This window comes from Prionailurus bengalensis, chromosome B3, assembly GCF_016509475.1.
Source record: "Prionailurus bengalensis isolate Pbe53 chromosome B3, Fcat_Pben_1.1_paternal_pri, whole genome shotgun sequence".
Taxonomy (NCBI): domain Eukaryota; kingdom Metazoa; phylum Chordata; class Mammalia; order Carnivora; family Felidae; genus Prionailurus; species Prionailurus bengalensis.
Genome location: NC_057355.1, coordinates 34,044,360 through 34,059,130, shown reverse-complemented (window position 1 = coordinate 34,059,130; position 14,771 = coordinate 34,044,360). Strand labels below are relative to the sequence as shown.

Here is a 14,771-nt window from a genome sequence, read left to right as displayed (position 1 = left end):
GGTTTTGAAAATATTGTTTTCAAATCCATTATCAGTTATTAGTATTATAAATTATTACACAAATATTGTTTCCCAGGGTGTGGTATGCTTTTAGCTTTCTTAAGATCTATTTCAAAGTAGAAATTTTCAATTTGGTGAACTCCATCTTTTTTTTCTTTTTCCTTTTTTTTTTTTTTTAACAGTTTATGCTCTTATGTCCGATCTAAGAAATTTTTGCCTGGCAAAAGATTTTGCCTGACTGCAAAGATTTTCCTCAGGTTTTCTTCTACAAATTTAATAGTTCTCCTCTTTATGAAAACCTGTATGACCCACTTTGAATTCAATCTTATGTATAATATAAGGTAAAAGTCAGTCTTCTTGTTACATACAGATACCCAGTTGTTCCAATGTGATTTATTCAAAAGACTATAGTCAACCCCATTGGATTATCTCAACATCTTTGCAGAAAATCAACTGACTTCTATGTGTAGATCTTTTCCTGGATTTTTATTTGGTTCTAGTGATCTCTTGATCTTAAGAATAAGAGAACAATGTCATCATTATTTTAGTCTTGAAATCGTATTGTATAAGTTCTCCAGCTTAACTGCTCTTTTCCAAAATTGTTTTGTCATCCTAGGTATTCTATATTTCTATATAAATCTTAGTTATCAGCTCATGAATTTCTACAAAAAATCTGCTGTGATATTCACCAGAATTGCATTCAAACTATTGATCCAACTGGGGAAGAACTGACATCTCAACAATAGAAACACATGTATCTCAAAAAAAAAAAAAAAGAAAAAAAGAAAGAAAGAAAAAGAAAATGAAGAAGAAAAAGAAAAACATGTATCTCCATTTATTTAAGTATTTTTCAATTCCCCTTGATTGTATACAGGTCTAACATGTATTTCATTAAAGTTATCCCTATATATTTCATGATTTGGTGTATTATTACCCATTGCATATTAAAGCACTTTAAAATAACAGTTATCATAATCACAGACTTTCTAGAGAGACAGGTTTCAAAAGCTGCTTAGCTTGGAGGTTCCAATAGGGTTTCTCATAAGGTTGTATTCAACCTGTTGGCCAAGGCTATGGTCATCTCAAGACTGGAATGGAACTGGGGAGGAGTTAAGATGGCAGAGAAGTAGGGGAACCCCAGGTATTGCTCATCCCTCAAACACAGCTATGTTGAGGTCAGATTACTTGGAACACCCAGGAAATCGATCTGTAGAGACACAGAAGGATCTCCAAAGTTGGAGGGAGACAGCTTGGCAGATGTGAAGTGGTTGGATCTTTGGGGGCTAAAACCCTGAGGTTTTGGAAGTATATGACTTTCTACAAAGCAGAGCCATGGTGCACGCTCCTGGAGAAGAGGGACCTGGCCCCGAGAGTCCTTAGTGTGGTGTAGCAATCTCCAGGGCACACTGGGAGAGAACAGTTCCCTTCCTGGAGTACTTCCGAAGAAGGTTTATTGCCTCCCTAAGTACAAAAGACCCTGCAAGTGCCAGCTAAAGGCCTTTCATGATCAGGGTGAAGGGGCTCTACTCCGGAGGAAAGGAGAGGCTCTGTGCCAGGCCAGGCCTTTAAGACTTTGGGTTTTGAATCCCAGCTGCGTGCCAAGTGCCAGGTCCTTTAAAACTGGGTTTTGAATCCCAGCCGTGCACCAAAGAAAAAATGCAAGAGAGTTTTGGCGCAGGGTAAGCTTCCCTCACTAATCCTTGAGGGCTGCCTGAACAACAGGGGTTGAGATCCCCAGTTGGAGGACGAGGGGTTGGGGTGGCACCATTTTTCCCCAACACCAACAGGAGGGACTTCAGAGACCAACACAGAGCGCCCAGTGGGCAAGACCTGCTGACACCAAACCCTGCCCCTCTGTGCCTGCAAATGCTTATTTACTGGGGCAAGACTCACACTGAGACAACACAGATGGCCTCTCCTCCAGACAAGCACAGCTACCTCCACCCCCAGGCACTAAGACATAAATAATGCTTTTTTTTTTTTTCTTTCCTTTTTACCAGACTTCTTTACTTCTTCTGGAATCAGGCTCATAGTTTCTGATTTATTTTTTGTCATTTCCTTTCATCATTTTTTTTTTAATCAGGCTTTTTTATTCCTTTCTTTTTTCTTCTTTTCCCTTTGCTTCTGCCTTTTTTCCTCTCTCTCTCTTTTTTTCCCCCACTTTGTTTTTCCTTGGAATCAGCAAGATAGTTTTTTGATTCTGTTTTTTTTTTTTTTCTGTTCCTGTTCTTTTTTCTCTTTTTCTAGAATCAGGCCTACCACTGACTCTAGATTTATTCCAGGATTACTTCAACAAACAAATCAAAGCGTATGTAGTTAAAGGTCCAAACACTCCACCACTGCAAGCAAGGAGGAGCTCTGCAAATGACTGACCAGTGGGAAAAAGCAGCCAAACACAACAGCAGAGTGGACACAGCATACACCAGAAACACTTCCTGGAGTGTGAGGCCCTGAACAATGTTAATTTTTTTTTTTAATGTTTATTTATTTTTTGAGAGACACGGAGTGTAAGCAAGAGAGGGGCAGAAAGAGAGGGAGACACAGAATCCGAAGCAGGCTCCAGGCTCTGAGCTGTCAGCACAGAGCCCAATACAGGACTCGAACCCACAAACCATGAGATCGTAACCTGAGTTGAAGTCAGATGCTTAACCAACTGAGCCACCCAGGTGTCCCTCAGGCCCTGAACAACGTATGACCCCTTTTTAATATAGTAGTACTCTCAAGTGCAGGAAACATAACAAGCTTTTAAAACACGCAACAGACAGAAACTTAGCCAAAATGACAAGATGGAGGAATTCTTCCCAAAAGAAAGTTCAGGAAGAAATCACAGCCAAGGACATGCTCAAAACAGATATAAACAATATATTTAAAATGGAATTTAGAGGGGCGTCTGGGTGGCGCAGTCGGTTAAGCGTCCGACTTCAGCCAGGTCACGATCTCACGGTCCGTGAGTTCGAGCCCCGCGTCAGGCTCTGGGCTGATGGCTCGGAGCCTGGAGCCTGTTTCCGAGTCTGTGTCTCCCTCTCTCTCTGCCCCTCCCCCGTTCATGCTCTGTCTCTCTCTGTCCCCAAAATAAATAAAAACGTTGAAAAAAAAATTAAAAAAAAAATACAATGGAATTTAGAACAACAGTTATAAGACTACTAGCTGGCCTTGAAAAACACAGAGAATGGGGCACCTGGGTGGCGCAGTCGGTTAAGCGTCCGACTTCAGCCAGGTCATGGTCTCGCGGTCCGGGAGTTCGAGCCCCGCGTCAGGCTGTGGGCTGATGGCTCAGAGCCTGGAGCCTGTTTCCGATTCTGTGTCTCCCTCTCTCTCTGCCCCTCCCCCGTTCATGCTCTGTCTCTCTCTGTCCCAAAAATAAATAAATGTTGAAAAAAAAAAATTTAAAAAAAAAAAAAAAAGAAAAACACAGAGAAGACACCAGAGATCAAAGCAGAGATCTCTGCAGATATCAAAGACCTAGGAACTAGTCAGGATGAATTTAAAAATGCTATACCTGAGATGCAAAACAAACTAGATACAGTAATAGTGAGGACTGAAAAAGCAGAGAACAGAATAGGTGAAATAGAAGATAAAATTATGGGAAATAAAGAAACTGAAAAAAAGAAGAAAAGGATGTTACTAGATCATGAGGAGAGATTTAGAGTACTGATTCTATAAAACAAAACAATATCTGTATCATAGGGGCCCCAGAAGAAGAGGAGTGATAAAAAAGGGCAGTAGATAGATTTGAACAAATTATAGCTGAAAACTCTTATCTAGAGAAGGTAACATGCATCCAAGTCCAAGAGGCACAGAGAACTCCCTTCAAAATCAATAAAAACAAGTCAACACCATGACATATCATGGTGAAACTTGCAAAATACAAGGATAAACACAGAATTCTGAAAGCAGCTAAGTATAAATAGTCCTTAATCTACAAGGGTAGACACATAAGGTTAGTAGCAGACCTGTCCATTGAAACTACGCAGGCTAGAAGGGAAATATTCAATGTGCTGAATAGGAAAAATAAGCAGCCAAGAATCCTTTATCCAGCAAGGCTGACATTCAGAATAGGAGAGAAAGAGGCTTTTCCAGACAAATAAAAACTAAAGGAGTTTGTGACCACAAAAAAAAAGCCCTGCAAGAAATTCTAAGGGGGGCTCTCTGAGTGGAGAAAAAAAAGGAAACAGCAAAGACTATAATGGACCAAACAACAATAACACCAATTCTATAGGTTAACACAATGGCACTAAATTCGTATCTTTCAATAATCACTCTGAATGTAAATGGACTAAATGCTCCAATCAAAACACACAGGGTAGCAGAACAGATTTAAAAAACAAGATCCATCCATATACTGACTATAAGAGACTCATATTACACCTAAGGACACATGCAGATTGAAAGTGAGGGGATGGAGAACCATCTACCATAATAATGGACCTCAAAAGAAAGCTGGAGAAGCCATATTTATATCAAACAAACTAGATTTTAAAACAAAGACTATAATAAGAGACTAAGAAGGGCATTATATCATAATTAAGGGGTCTATCCATCAAGGAGATCTAACAATTGGGATGCCTGGATGGCTAAGTGGGTTAAGTATCCGACTTTGGCTTAGGTCATAATCTCATGATTCATGAGTGTGAGCCCTGCATCGGGCTCTCTGCTATCAACACAGAGCCTGCTTCAGATCCTCTGCCCCCATCTCTCTCTGGCTTCCTCTACTTGTGGTCTGTTTCTCTCAAAATAAATAAATAAACTTTAAAAAAACCTAACAATTATAAATATTTATGCCAATGTGGAAGCACCCAAATATAAAAATCAAGTAATCACAAGCACAAACTTATTGATAATAATACCATAATAGTAGGAGACATTAATACCTCACTTATAGCAATGGACAGATCATCTAAGCAGAAAATAAACAAGGAAACAATGGCTTTGAATGACACACTGTACCAAAATGGACTTAACATATATTCAGAACATTTCATCCTAAAGCAGCAAAATCCACATTCTTCTCGAGTACACATAGAACATTCCCCAGAATAGATCACATATTGGGTGACAAATCAGCCCTCAACAGGTACAAAAAGATCAAGATCATACTATGCATATTTTCAGAATACAACACTACGAAACTTGAAATTAACCACAAGAAAAAATTTGGAAAGCCTTCAAATACATGGAGGTAAAATAACATCCTACTAAAGAATGCATGGGTTAACCAGGATATTAAAGAAGAAAAAAAAAAATACATAGAAGCCAGTGTAAATGAAAACACGACAGTCCAAACCCTTTGGGATACGGCAAAGGCAGTCCAAAGAGGAAAGTATATTGCAATTCAGGCCTATCTCAAGAAGTAAGACAGGTCCCAAATACACAACCTAACCTCACACCTAAAGGAGGTAGAAAAGGAGCAGCAAATAAAGCCCAAAGCCAGCAGAACAAGGGAATAATAAAGATTAGAGCAGAAATAAATGATATAGAAACAAAAAATACGGTATAGAACATACCAATGAAACTAAAAGCAGGTTTTTTTTTAAGGAATAAAGAAAACCAATAAACCCTTAGCCAGACTTCTCAAAAAGAGAGAGCTCTAACCCAAATAGATAAAATCACGAATGAAAGAGGAGAGATCACAACCAACACCACAGAAATACAAACCATTATTAGAGAAAACTATGAATAATGTACACCAACAAATTGGACAATCTGGACAAAATGGACAAATTTCTAGACACTCACACATTACTAAAACTCAAACAGGAAGAAACAGAAAATGCTGGACCATAACCAGCAAAAAAAGTGAATCAGTAATCAAGAATTTCCCAATAGACACATCTGGGTGGCTAGGTCGGTTAAGCATCTGACTTCAGCTCAAGTCATGATGTCATGGTTCATGGGTTCAACCCCACATCAGGCTCTGTGCTGACAGCTCAGGGCCTGGAGACTGCTTCAGATTCTGTGTCTCCCTCTCTCTCTGCCCTCCCCCACTCATACTCTGTCTCTCTCTGTCTCTCAAAAATAAATAAATGTTAAAAAGAATTTTTTTTTCTTTAAGTTTCCCAACAAATAAGAGTCCTGGGGTAGATGCCTTCCCAGGGGAATTCTAATAGACATTTAAAGAAGAGTTTAATACCTATTCTTCTCAAACTGTTCCAAAAATAGAAATGGAAGGGAAGCTTCTAAACTCATTCTATGAAGCCAGCATTACCTTGGCTCGAAAACCACACACACACACACACACACACACACACGTCTCACTAAAAAGGAGAATTACAGACCAATATCCATGATGAACCTAGATGTAAAATTTCTCAACAAGATACTAGCAAATCTAATTCAATAGTACATTAAAAGAATTATTCACTAGGGCTCCTGGGTGGCTCAGTCAGTTAAGCATCCAACTTCGGCTTAAGTCATGATCTCGTGGTTCATGGGTTCGAGCCCCGTGTTGGGCTCTGTGCTGACGGCTCAGAGCCTGGACCCTGCTCTGTGTCTCCCACCCTCTCTTCCCCTCCCACCCCCTTGTGCTATGTCACTATGTCTCTCTCTCTCTCTCTCTCTCTCTCTCTCTCTCTCTCTCTCTCACACACACAAAAATGAATAAACTTAAAAAAATTTTTTTAAATAAGAATTATTCACCATGATCAAGTGGGATTTATTCCTGGGCCAAGGGCTGGTTCAATATTTTTAAATTAATCAGTGTGATACACCACATTAATAAAAGATAAGAAACATGATTCTTTCAGTAGATGCAGAAAAAGTATTTGACAAAAGCATCCGTTCATGATAAAAAACCTCAAGAAAATAGGGATAGAAGGAACATACCTCAATATCATAAAAGACATATATGAAGGGCCTACAGATAATATCATTCTCAACAGGGAAAAAATGAGAGCTTTTCCTATAAGGTCAGGAACACGACAGGGATGTCCACTTTCACCAATGTTGTTCAACATAGTACTGGAAGTCCTAGCCTCAGCAATCAGATAACAAAAAGAAATAAAAGGCATACAAGCTGGCAAAGAAGTCAAACTTTTACTCTTCACAAATGACAGGATACTACGTGGAAAATCCAAAAGACTCCACCAAAAAACTGCTAGAATGATACAAAAAATCTGCAAAGTTGCAGGATATAAAGTCAACACACAGCAATTGGTTGCATTTATATATATCAATAATGAAAACGCAGAAAGAGAATCAAGGAATTTGACACAGACACTCAGATCAATGGAACAGAATAGAGAACCCAGAAATGGACCCACAAACGTATGGCCAACTAATCCTTGACAAAGCAGGAAAGAATATCCAATGGAATCAAGACAGTTTCTTCAGCAAGTGGTGCTGGGAAAACTGGACAGTGACATGCAGAAGAATGAACTTGGACCACTTTCTTTCACCATACACAAAAATAAATTCAAAATGGATCAAAGACCTAAACACAAGACAGGAAGCCATCAAAATCCTCAAGGAGAAAGCAGGCAAAAACCTCTTTGACTTTGGCCACAGCAACTTCTTACTCAACACGTCTCCAGCGGTAAGGGAAACAAAAGCAAAAATGTACTGGGACTTCAAGATAAAAAGCTGCTGCACAGCGAAGGAACCAACCAACAAAACTAAAAGCAACTGACAGAATGGGAGAAGATATTTGCAAATGACATATCTGACAAAGGGTTAGTTTCCAAAATCTATAAAGAACTTATCAAACTCAACATCCAAAAAACAAATAAGCCAGTTACAAAAACACTTTTCCAAGACATCCAGATGGCAAACAGACACATGAAAAAATGCTCAACATCACTCATTGTAGGGAAATACAAATCAAAAGCACAATGAGATACCATCTCACACCTGTCAGAATAGCTAAAATTAACAACTCAGGCAACAATAGATGTTGGCAAGGATGCAGAGAAAGGGGAACACTTTTGCATTGTTGGTGGGAATGCAAACTGGTGCGGCCACTCTGGAAAACACTATGGATGTTCCTCAAAAAATTAAAATAGAACTACCCCATAACCCAACAATTACACTACTAGGATTTATCCAAAAGATATAAAAATGCTGATTCAAAGGGGCACATGCGCCCCAATGTTTATCAATAATGCTATCAATAATGCTATTATTTTATAATAATAGCCAAATTATGGAAAGAGCCCAAATGTCCATCAACTAATGAATGTATAAAAAAGATGTGGTATAAATATACAATGGAATACTACTCAGGAGCAAGAAGAATCAAATTTTATCATCTGCAACAACATGGATAGAACTAGAGTGTTTATACTAAGCGAAATAAGTCAGAGAAAGACAAATATCATATGATTTCATTCATATGTGGAATTTAAGAAACAAGAGATGAATATAGAGGGAAGGGAAAGAAAAGTAAGAATAAAGGCAGAGAGGAAGGCAAACCATAAGAGCTTCTTACATACACAGAACAAACTGGGGGTTGCTAGAGGAGAGGCAGGTGGGGCAATGGGGTAAATGGTGATGGGCATTAAGGAGAACATCTGCTGGGATGAGCACTTGGTGTTATATGTTAGTGATGAATCACTGGGTTTTACTCCTGAAATCAATACTATACTGTATGTTAACTACCTTGAATTAAAAAAAAAAAAAAAAAAAAAAAAAAAGACTGGAATGGAACTGAAGGATTTACTTCCAAGTTCACTCATGTAGTTAGTGGCAAAGATCATTTTCTCACTACCTGTTGACCAGTGGCTTCAGTGGGATTCTCAACAGGGCGACTCACAGATGACAGTTTGCTTCTTTCTCCTAGAGACAGTGATCTGAGATAGAGCTACCAAGTAAGAAATTACCTAAGATGAAAACTGCAGTCTTTCATAACTTAATTTCGGAATTGACATACTATCACTCCTGCCATGTCCTATAAGTCACACAGACCAAGACAGGAAAAATGCAGAAGACTATACAAGGTTGTAAATACCATAATATGGGGATAACAAGAATATCTAGGAGACTGGCTGCCAAAGATGTATACATAAAATTCATAAATTTAATTTTCTATGTCTTCATGGCTAAAATAGTATAATTTTGTAAATTTACCTGTTATCATGAGAGGCTGTTGAATCTACTTCCTAGATCAAAGAGCATATATCAAACTCCTTAACACTTCGTATATAGAGGATCGTATGTTGTTTACATCTTCCTTTTCAAGCTATGCACCTTTTACTTCTTTTTCTTGCCTTATAGCACTGTGTATGACTTTCAGTACAATGTTAAATATCAGTGTCAAAAACAGATATCTTTGCCTTGTCTCAATGTCAGAGAAGTGTTCAATCTTTCATCATTACATATGAAGTCTGCCGTAGGATTTTCATGCATGTTCTTTATAAAATTGAGGAAGGCTGCCTTTTATTCCAAGGCTCCTAAAGGTGTTTAAATGAGTGAAAAATTACGAAAAAATCTTTTTCTCCAACTACTGAGGTATCATATGCTTTTTTTTTAGAAGGATAATATAGTGAATTATAATGATTGATTTTCTATTATCAAACCAAACTTTCATTCCTTTCATTCATTCATTCAACCTTAAATTCCACTGGGCTTCATGTATTATCCTTTATTATACTGCTGAATTCAGTCAGCCCTTATGTTGTTAAGCCTTTTTACACCCATCATTGTGAGGTCCATAGTTTTCTTGTAATGTTTTTGTATGCTTTTGGTATTAGAGTAATAATACTGGCCTCATAAGATTTGTACAAGGTTACTTGCTCCTATATTTTCTGAAATAGTTGAAGAGAACTGGTATTATTCTTTTCTTAAACATCTCTTAAATCAAATTTACTGTTGAAGCTATGTAGGCCTACACTTTTTTGTGTGGGAAGATTTTACTTATGAAGCCAATATCATTTATAGGAGTGATCAAATTTTGTATTTTTCCTTGGGTCAATTTTGATTGACATTCAAGGAATTTGTCCATTTCATCTAAGTTGCTTAATTTAGTGACATAATCTCTCCTCAGTCTTTTGAGGTCCCTATCATATATAACTGTGTCCACTTGCTCCTTCCAGATAACAGTATTTGTGTCTTCTTCTCTCTTATTTCTTGATCAGAATGGCTAGAACTGCACTAATACCGCAGTCACTAGCCACATGTGGCTTTCAAGTTTGATTTGACTGAATCAAATTAAAACTTCAGTTTCTCAATTTTAAATAAATTTCAGGTGCTTAACAGCCATATGTGGCTTTTAGATAGCATGGTTGGAGAACATTTTCATCTTTATAGAAAGTTCTAATGGACTGACCCAGAGCTTTAAAAATTTCATTGCTCTTTTTGAAAAAATAGCCTTTGGGGGCACCTGGATGGCTCAGTTGATTAAGCATTCCATTTCTTGATTTTGGCTCAGGTCATGATCCAGGGAATTGGGATAAAGCCCCACATCAGGCTCCGCACTAAGTGTAGAGCCTGCTTATGATTCTCTCTTTCCCTATGCATCTCTCCCCTACTCATGCACATGTGTGGTCTCTCTCTCTCCCTCTAAAACTGGAAAAAAAGAAAAATCAGCTTTTGGTTTCCACTGATATTCTCTACTGTTGGTCTGCTTTGTATTCATGGGTTGTAGTTCGTCACTTCTCTCTACTTATTTTGGGTCTAATGTGCTCTTCTTGTTGTAGCTTCATAAGGTAAAAGCTTAAATCCTTGACTTTTGACCTTTTTTCCTAACATAAGGACTTAAAGCTATCAATTTTCTTCTAGGTACTTCTTTAGTTGCATTATGCAAGTTATGTTATTTCTATTCTCATTCAGATCGAAGTAGTTTCAAGTTGCCCTTATAAATTTTTCTTTAACTCATGAGTCATTTATACATGTTGTTTATTTTCAAAATATTTGAGGATTTCTTGAGGGGTGCCTGGCTGGCTCAGTCAGAAGAGCATGTGACTTTTGATCTCAGGGTTGTGAGTTCAAGCTCCACACTGGGTGTAGAGATTAGTTAAAAAATATACATGTATTTCTCAGATATCTATTACTTATTTCTATTTTAATTCCATTTTTGTAAGACTTAAATTTCATTTGAAATTCCACAATGGAATTCCATTAATTGTATTTGGCCAGATTAAATTTTCAATCATTTGTGGGACCCCACACATTTGTGGGCCTGAGGTCAGGGACATTAAGGTAAGCACTGTCAGCAAGGTGAGGTATATCAGAGGGAGGGAGAGAGAGAATCCCAAGCAGGCTCCAGGCTCTAAGCTGTCAGCACAGAGCCCAATGCAGTGCCCAAACCCACAAACCATGAGATCATGATCTGAGCCGAAGTCGGATACTTAACCAACAGAGGCACTCAGGTGCCCCCTACATTTTTAAATGGTTAAGGAAAAAAATTATCAATAAAAAAATAATTTTGTGAAATGTGAAAATTATATGAAATTTAAATATCAGTGCTCATAGTAAAATTTTATTGGAACATAGCCATGTTCATTTATTTATGTACTATCTATGGCTCCTTTCACAGTAGAACTGAGTTGTTTCAACAGAGACCATAAGACCCACAGAGGCTAAAATATTTACTTTCCAGCCCTTTGCAGAAAGTTTACCAACACTTACTACACATCCACATTACCATCTGGTGCCATTTCTCTTTATTTTACTTTTTTAAGTTGGTTGATTTGTTTTTGAGAGAGAGAGAACAAGCACATGTACACTCAAGTGGAACAGGGGCAGAGCGGGAGGCAGAGAGATCCCAAGCAGGCTCTGCACTGTCAGTGCATAGCCCGACGCAGGTTTCAGACTCATGAACCATGAGATCATGACTTGAGTGGAAATCAACAGATACTTAACCAACTGAGCCACCCAAGCACCCTGGTGACATTTCCCTTTAGCTTACAGAACTTCCATTATTATTTCTCATAGAATACACATTATGGTGGCAAATTCTCTCAGATACTTTTTATCTGAAAACATATTTATTTAAGGTTCATTTATTAAGAATATTTTTGCTGATAGCTTAACATTATGGATAATACATTGTGCCAACACTAAATTCTGTTATGTTCTTCTGAAGACTGTTGATTTTTCTTTCAACAGATAGTTAACTTGTCTGGACCCAAACTAAAAATATAGAAATTTTGCCTGAAAGTTGGGATTTGTTTGGGAGGTAGGAGACAGCTGTGTTCTGGTTTATTTTGGGCCAGGGCGAGATTTTAATTATGATTTTTCAACATCTTTTCATCTCCATTGCTTTAATAAGTCAGGTGTTAATATCATTATTCCCCTGTATTTGATAGGCCATATTTTCTCTTCACTGCTCTCAAGATTTTCTCTTTGTCTTTGACATTTAGCAGTTTGTCTACAATGTGCCTAATTATGGTTTTCTTTTGTATTTATTCTACTTGAAGATCATTAATCTTCTTGGATCTCTAAGCCAGGTTTCTAACAAATATGAAAAGTTTTCAGCCATTATTTCTTCAAATATTCCTCTGCTTCTTTCTTTCCCCCCCTCTACCTATGGGATTCCAACTAAGGCAGGAAGAATTCAGCTTTTCTCCCACAGGAGCTACACACAGATACAAAAAGTGTATGTCAAAAAAGCAGCAAACTTGAAAATCTCACCTACTACAGTTGTGTGTTTCGAAGTTTGTCTCCTATTTGGTTTGCACTGCTTTGCTGACAGGCTTCCCTGTGTACTCATAGCTGTCAGCCAGGTACAGCTGGCAGAATTCATACTCTAACTTTGGGTTTTAGCCCTCTGGCAGCTTTCTCAGTTTCAGATTTTCCTCCTAAATTCCAAGTTGTTTTGCCAGTCCTCACCTTTGTTCTCTGATACCTCAAGTCAGTATGGTTGTGGTTTTCCGTCTCTGGGGCTATGAGAGTGGGGAAGCACCTTGTACAAAAACCCACAGATTCACAATTCTTATCCACTACTTTACTTACTCCAAAGAATAAACTCTCCTCTGGTTTCTGCTTCTTTATGGTATTTTAGTGGGGGTGTTTTGGTCTTTTTCCAATGCTTTCAAATCATTTTGTTATTTAAAAAATTTTTCCAGGTAATGCAAATTGGTGCAGCCACTCTGGAAAACAGTGTGGAGGTTCCTCAAAAAATTAAAAATAGACCTACCCTATGACCCAGCAATAGCACTGTTAGGAATTTACCCAAGGGATACAGGAGTACTGATGCATAGGGGCACTTGTACCCCAATGTTCATAGCAGCACTCTCAACAATAGCCAAATAATGGAAAGAGCCTAAATGTCCATCAACTGATGAATGGATAAAGAAATTGTGGTTTACATACACAATGGAGTATTACGTGGCAATGAGAAAGAATGAAATATGGCCCTTTGTAGCAACGTGGATGGAACTGGAGAGTGTTATGCTAAGTGAAATAAGCCATACAGAGAAAGACAGATACCATATGTTTTCCCTCTTAGGTGGATCCTGAGAAACTTAACAGGAACCCATGGGGGAGGGGGAGGAAAAAAAAAAAAAAGAGGTTAGCGTGGGAGAGAGCCAAAGCATAAGAGACTCTTAAAAACTGAGAACAAACTGAGGGTTGATGGGGGGTGGGAGGGAGGGGAGGGTGGGTGATGGGTATTGAGGAGGGCACCTTTTGGGATGAGCATTGGGTGTTGTATGGAAACCAATTTGACAATAAATTTCATATACTGAAAAAAAAAAAGTTTTACATAGGAAAAAAATAAATAAATAAAATAAAAATTTTTCCAGGTTTTATCATTGTTACCTGTGGAAGGGTTCATTCACCTTGCCAATTATCCATTACCTAAAGCTGGTAGTCCCCTGTTTTTTTAAGAACAATCTCGCAAAATTCAATTTGTAATTTTATAGAGTATAAAATTCTAATTATTGGTAGTACTATAATATAAAATGGAATAAACTTCTTAAAATAATGGAAAAGCTCCAACTTCCATAAATGTAAAAATCAATTTGCATGTAAACACAGAACAAATGTACGATTTCCTCACGCAGCCTATACTGTACATGGTGCCTTCCTATTCCCGAACCCATATATACTAAACTGGAATACAATCAGGCCTAGGGTTGTCAGAACATGATGAAAATCAACAAAGCAAATAAACCACTTGCAACTATTTAAAAGTTAAAAAGAATTAAACTCCCAAAAAGATTTGTAAACTGGTTTAAATAATGTCCCATGGATTTAAAGATTTAAAAAGGAAGATGAGTACCTGAAATAAAACTTATTGTACACCTTTTAGAAACAATAGCAATTAATTCATTGTAACACTTAAGGATGGTCTTTTTAAAATGAAATACTTACCTTTGTTCTTTCTAAAATGAGAAAACATTTTTAATAGTTTTCAAAATGCATTACACATTTCCTTATACCAAGACAGCAAAAGTAAGAACTAAAAAAAGAATCCACAACATTTGCTTTTACAAATTCTACTTACATTCTCCTTTCACTGATAATTAGATACTAAAATTTCATGGAATTTCAATCACAAAACTGTAAAATCAACAAAGTAAATCTGTGGTAATTTGTAAAAAGCTCAGAATCTGTAAGTAATTTAGGTCCATTATATGGAAACTGCTAAATTGGGGTTTGAGTATTTGAGTATTCTGAAGGATCTCTTTATTCTCACTATAGCAGTAGCAAAATAACTATAATCCCACAATAAGCAAAACAATCTATTTTCATTCAGAATGAGTATAACAAATAGAAAGGAGGAAATGGAGACCACGGGCATCTTTTCACACCAATTTTATAAAAAAAAAAAGAAAAGAAAGAAAGAAATAGAAGAAAAAGAAAAAAAAAGAAAAAAAAGAAATATCCACTATGAT

At 37.5% G+C, this 14,771-nt stretch overlaps 1 protein-coding gene across 13 annotated transcripts in view; it reads right to left on the bottom strand.

Annotated features, from left to right (window-relative positions):
* MYO9A (myosin IXA) overlaps window positions 1-14,771 on the bottom strand; it is a 279,521-nt gene that overhangs the window by 137,804 nt on the left and 126,946 nt on the right. The window lies entirely within an intron of this gene.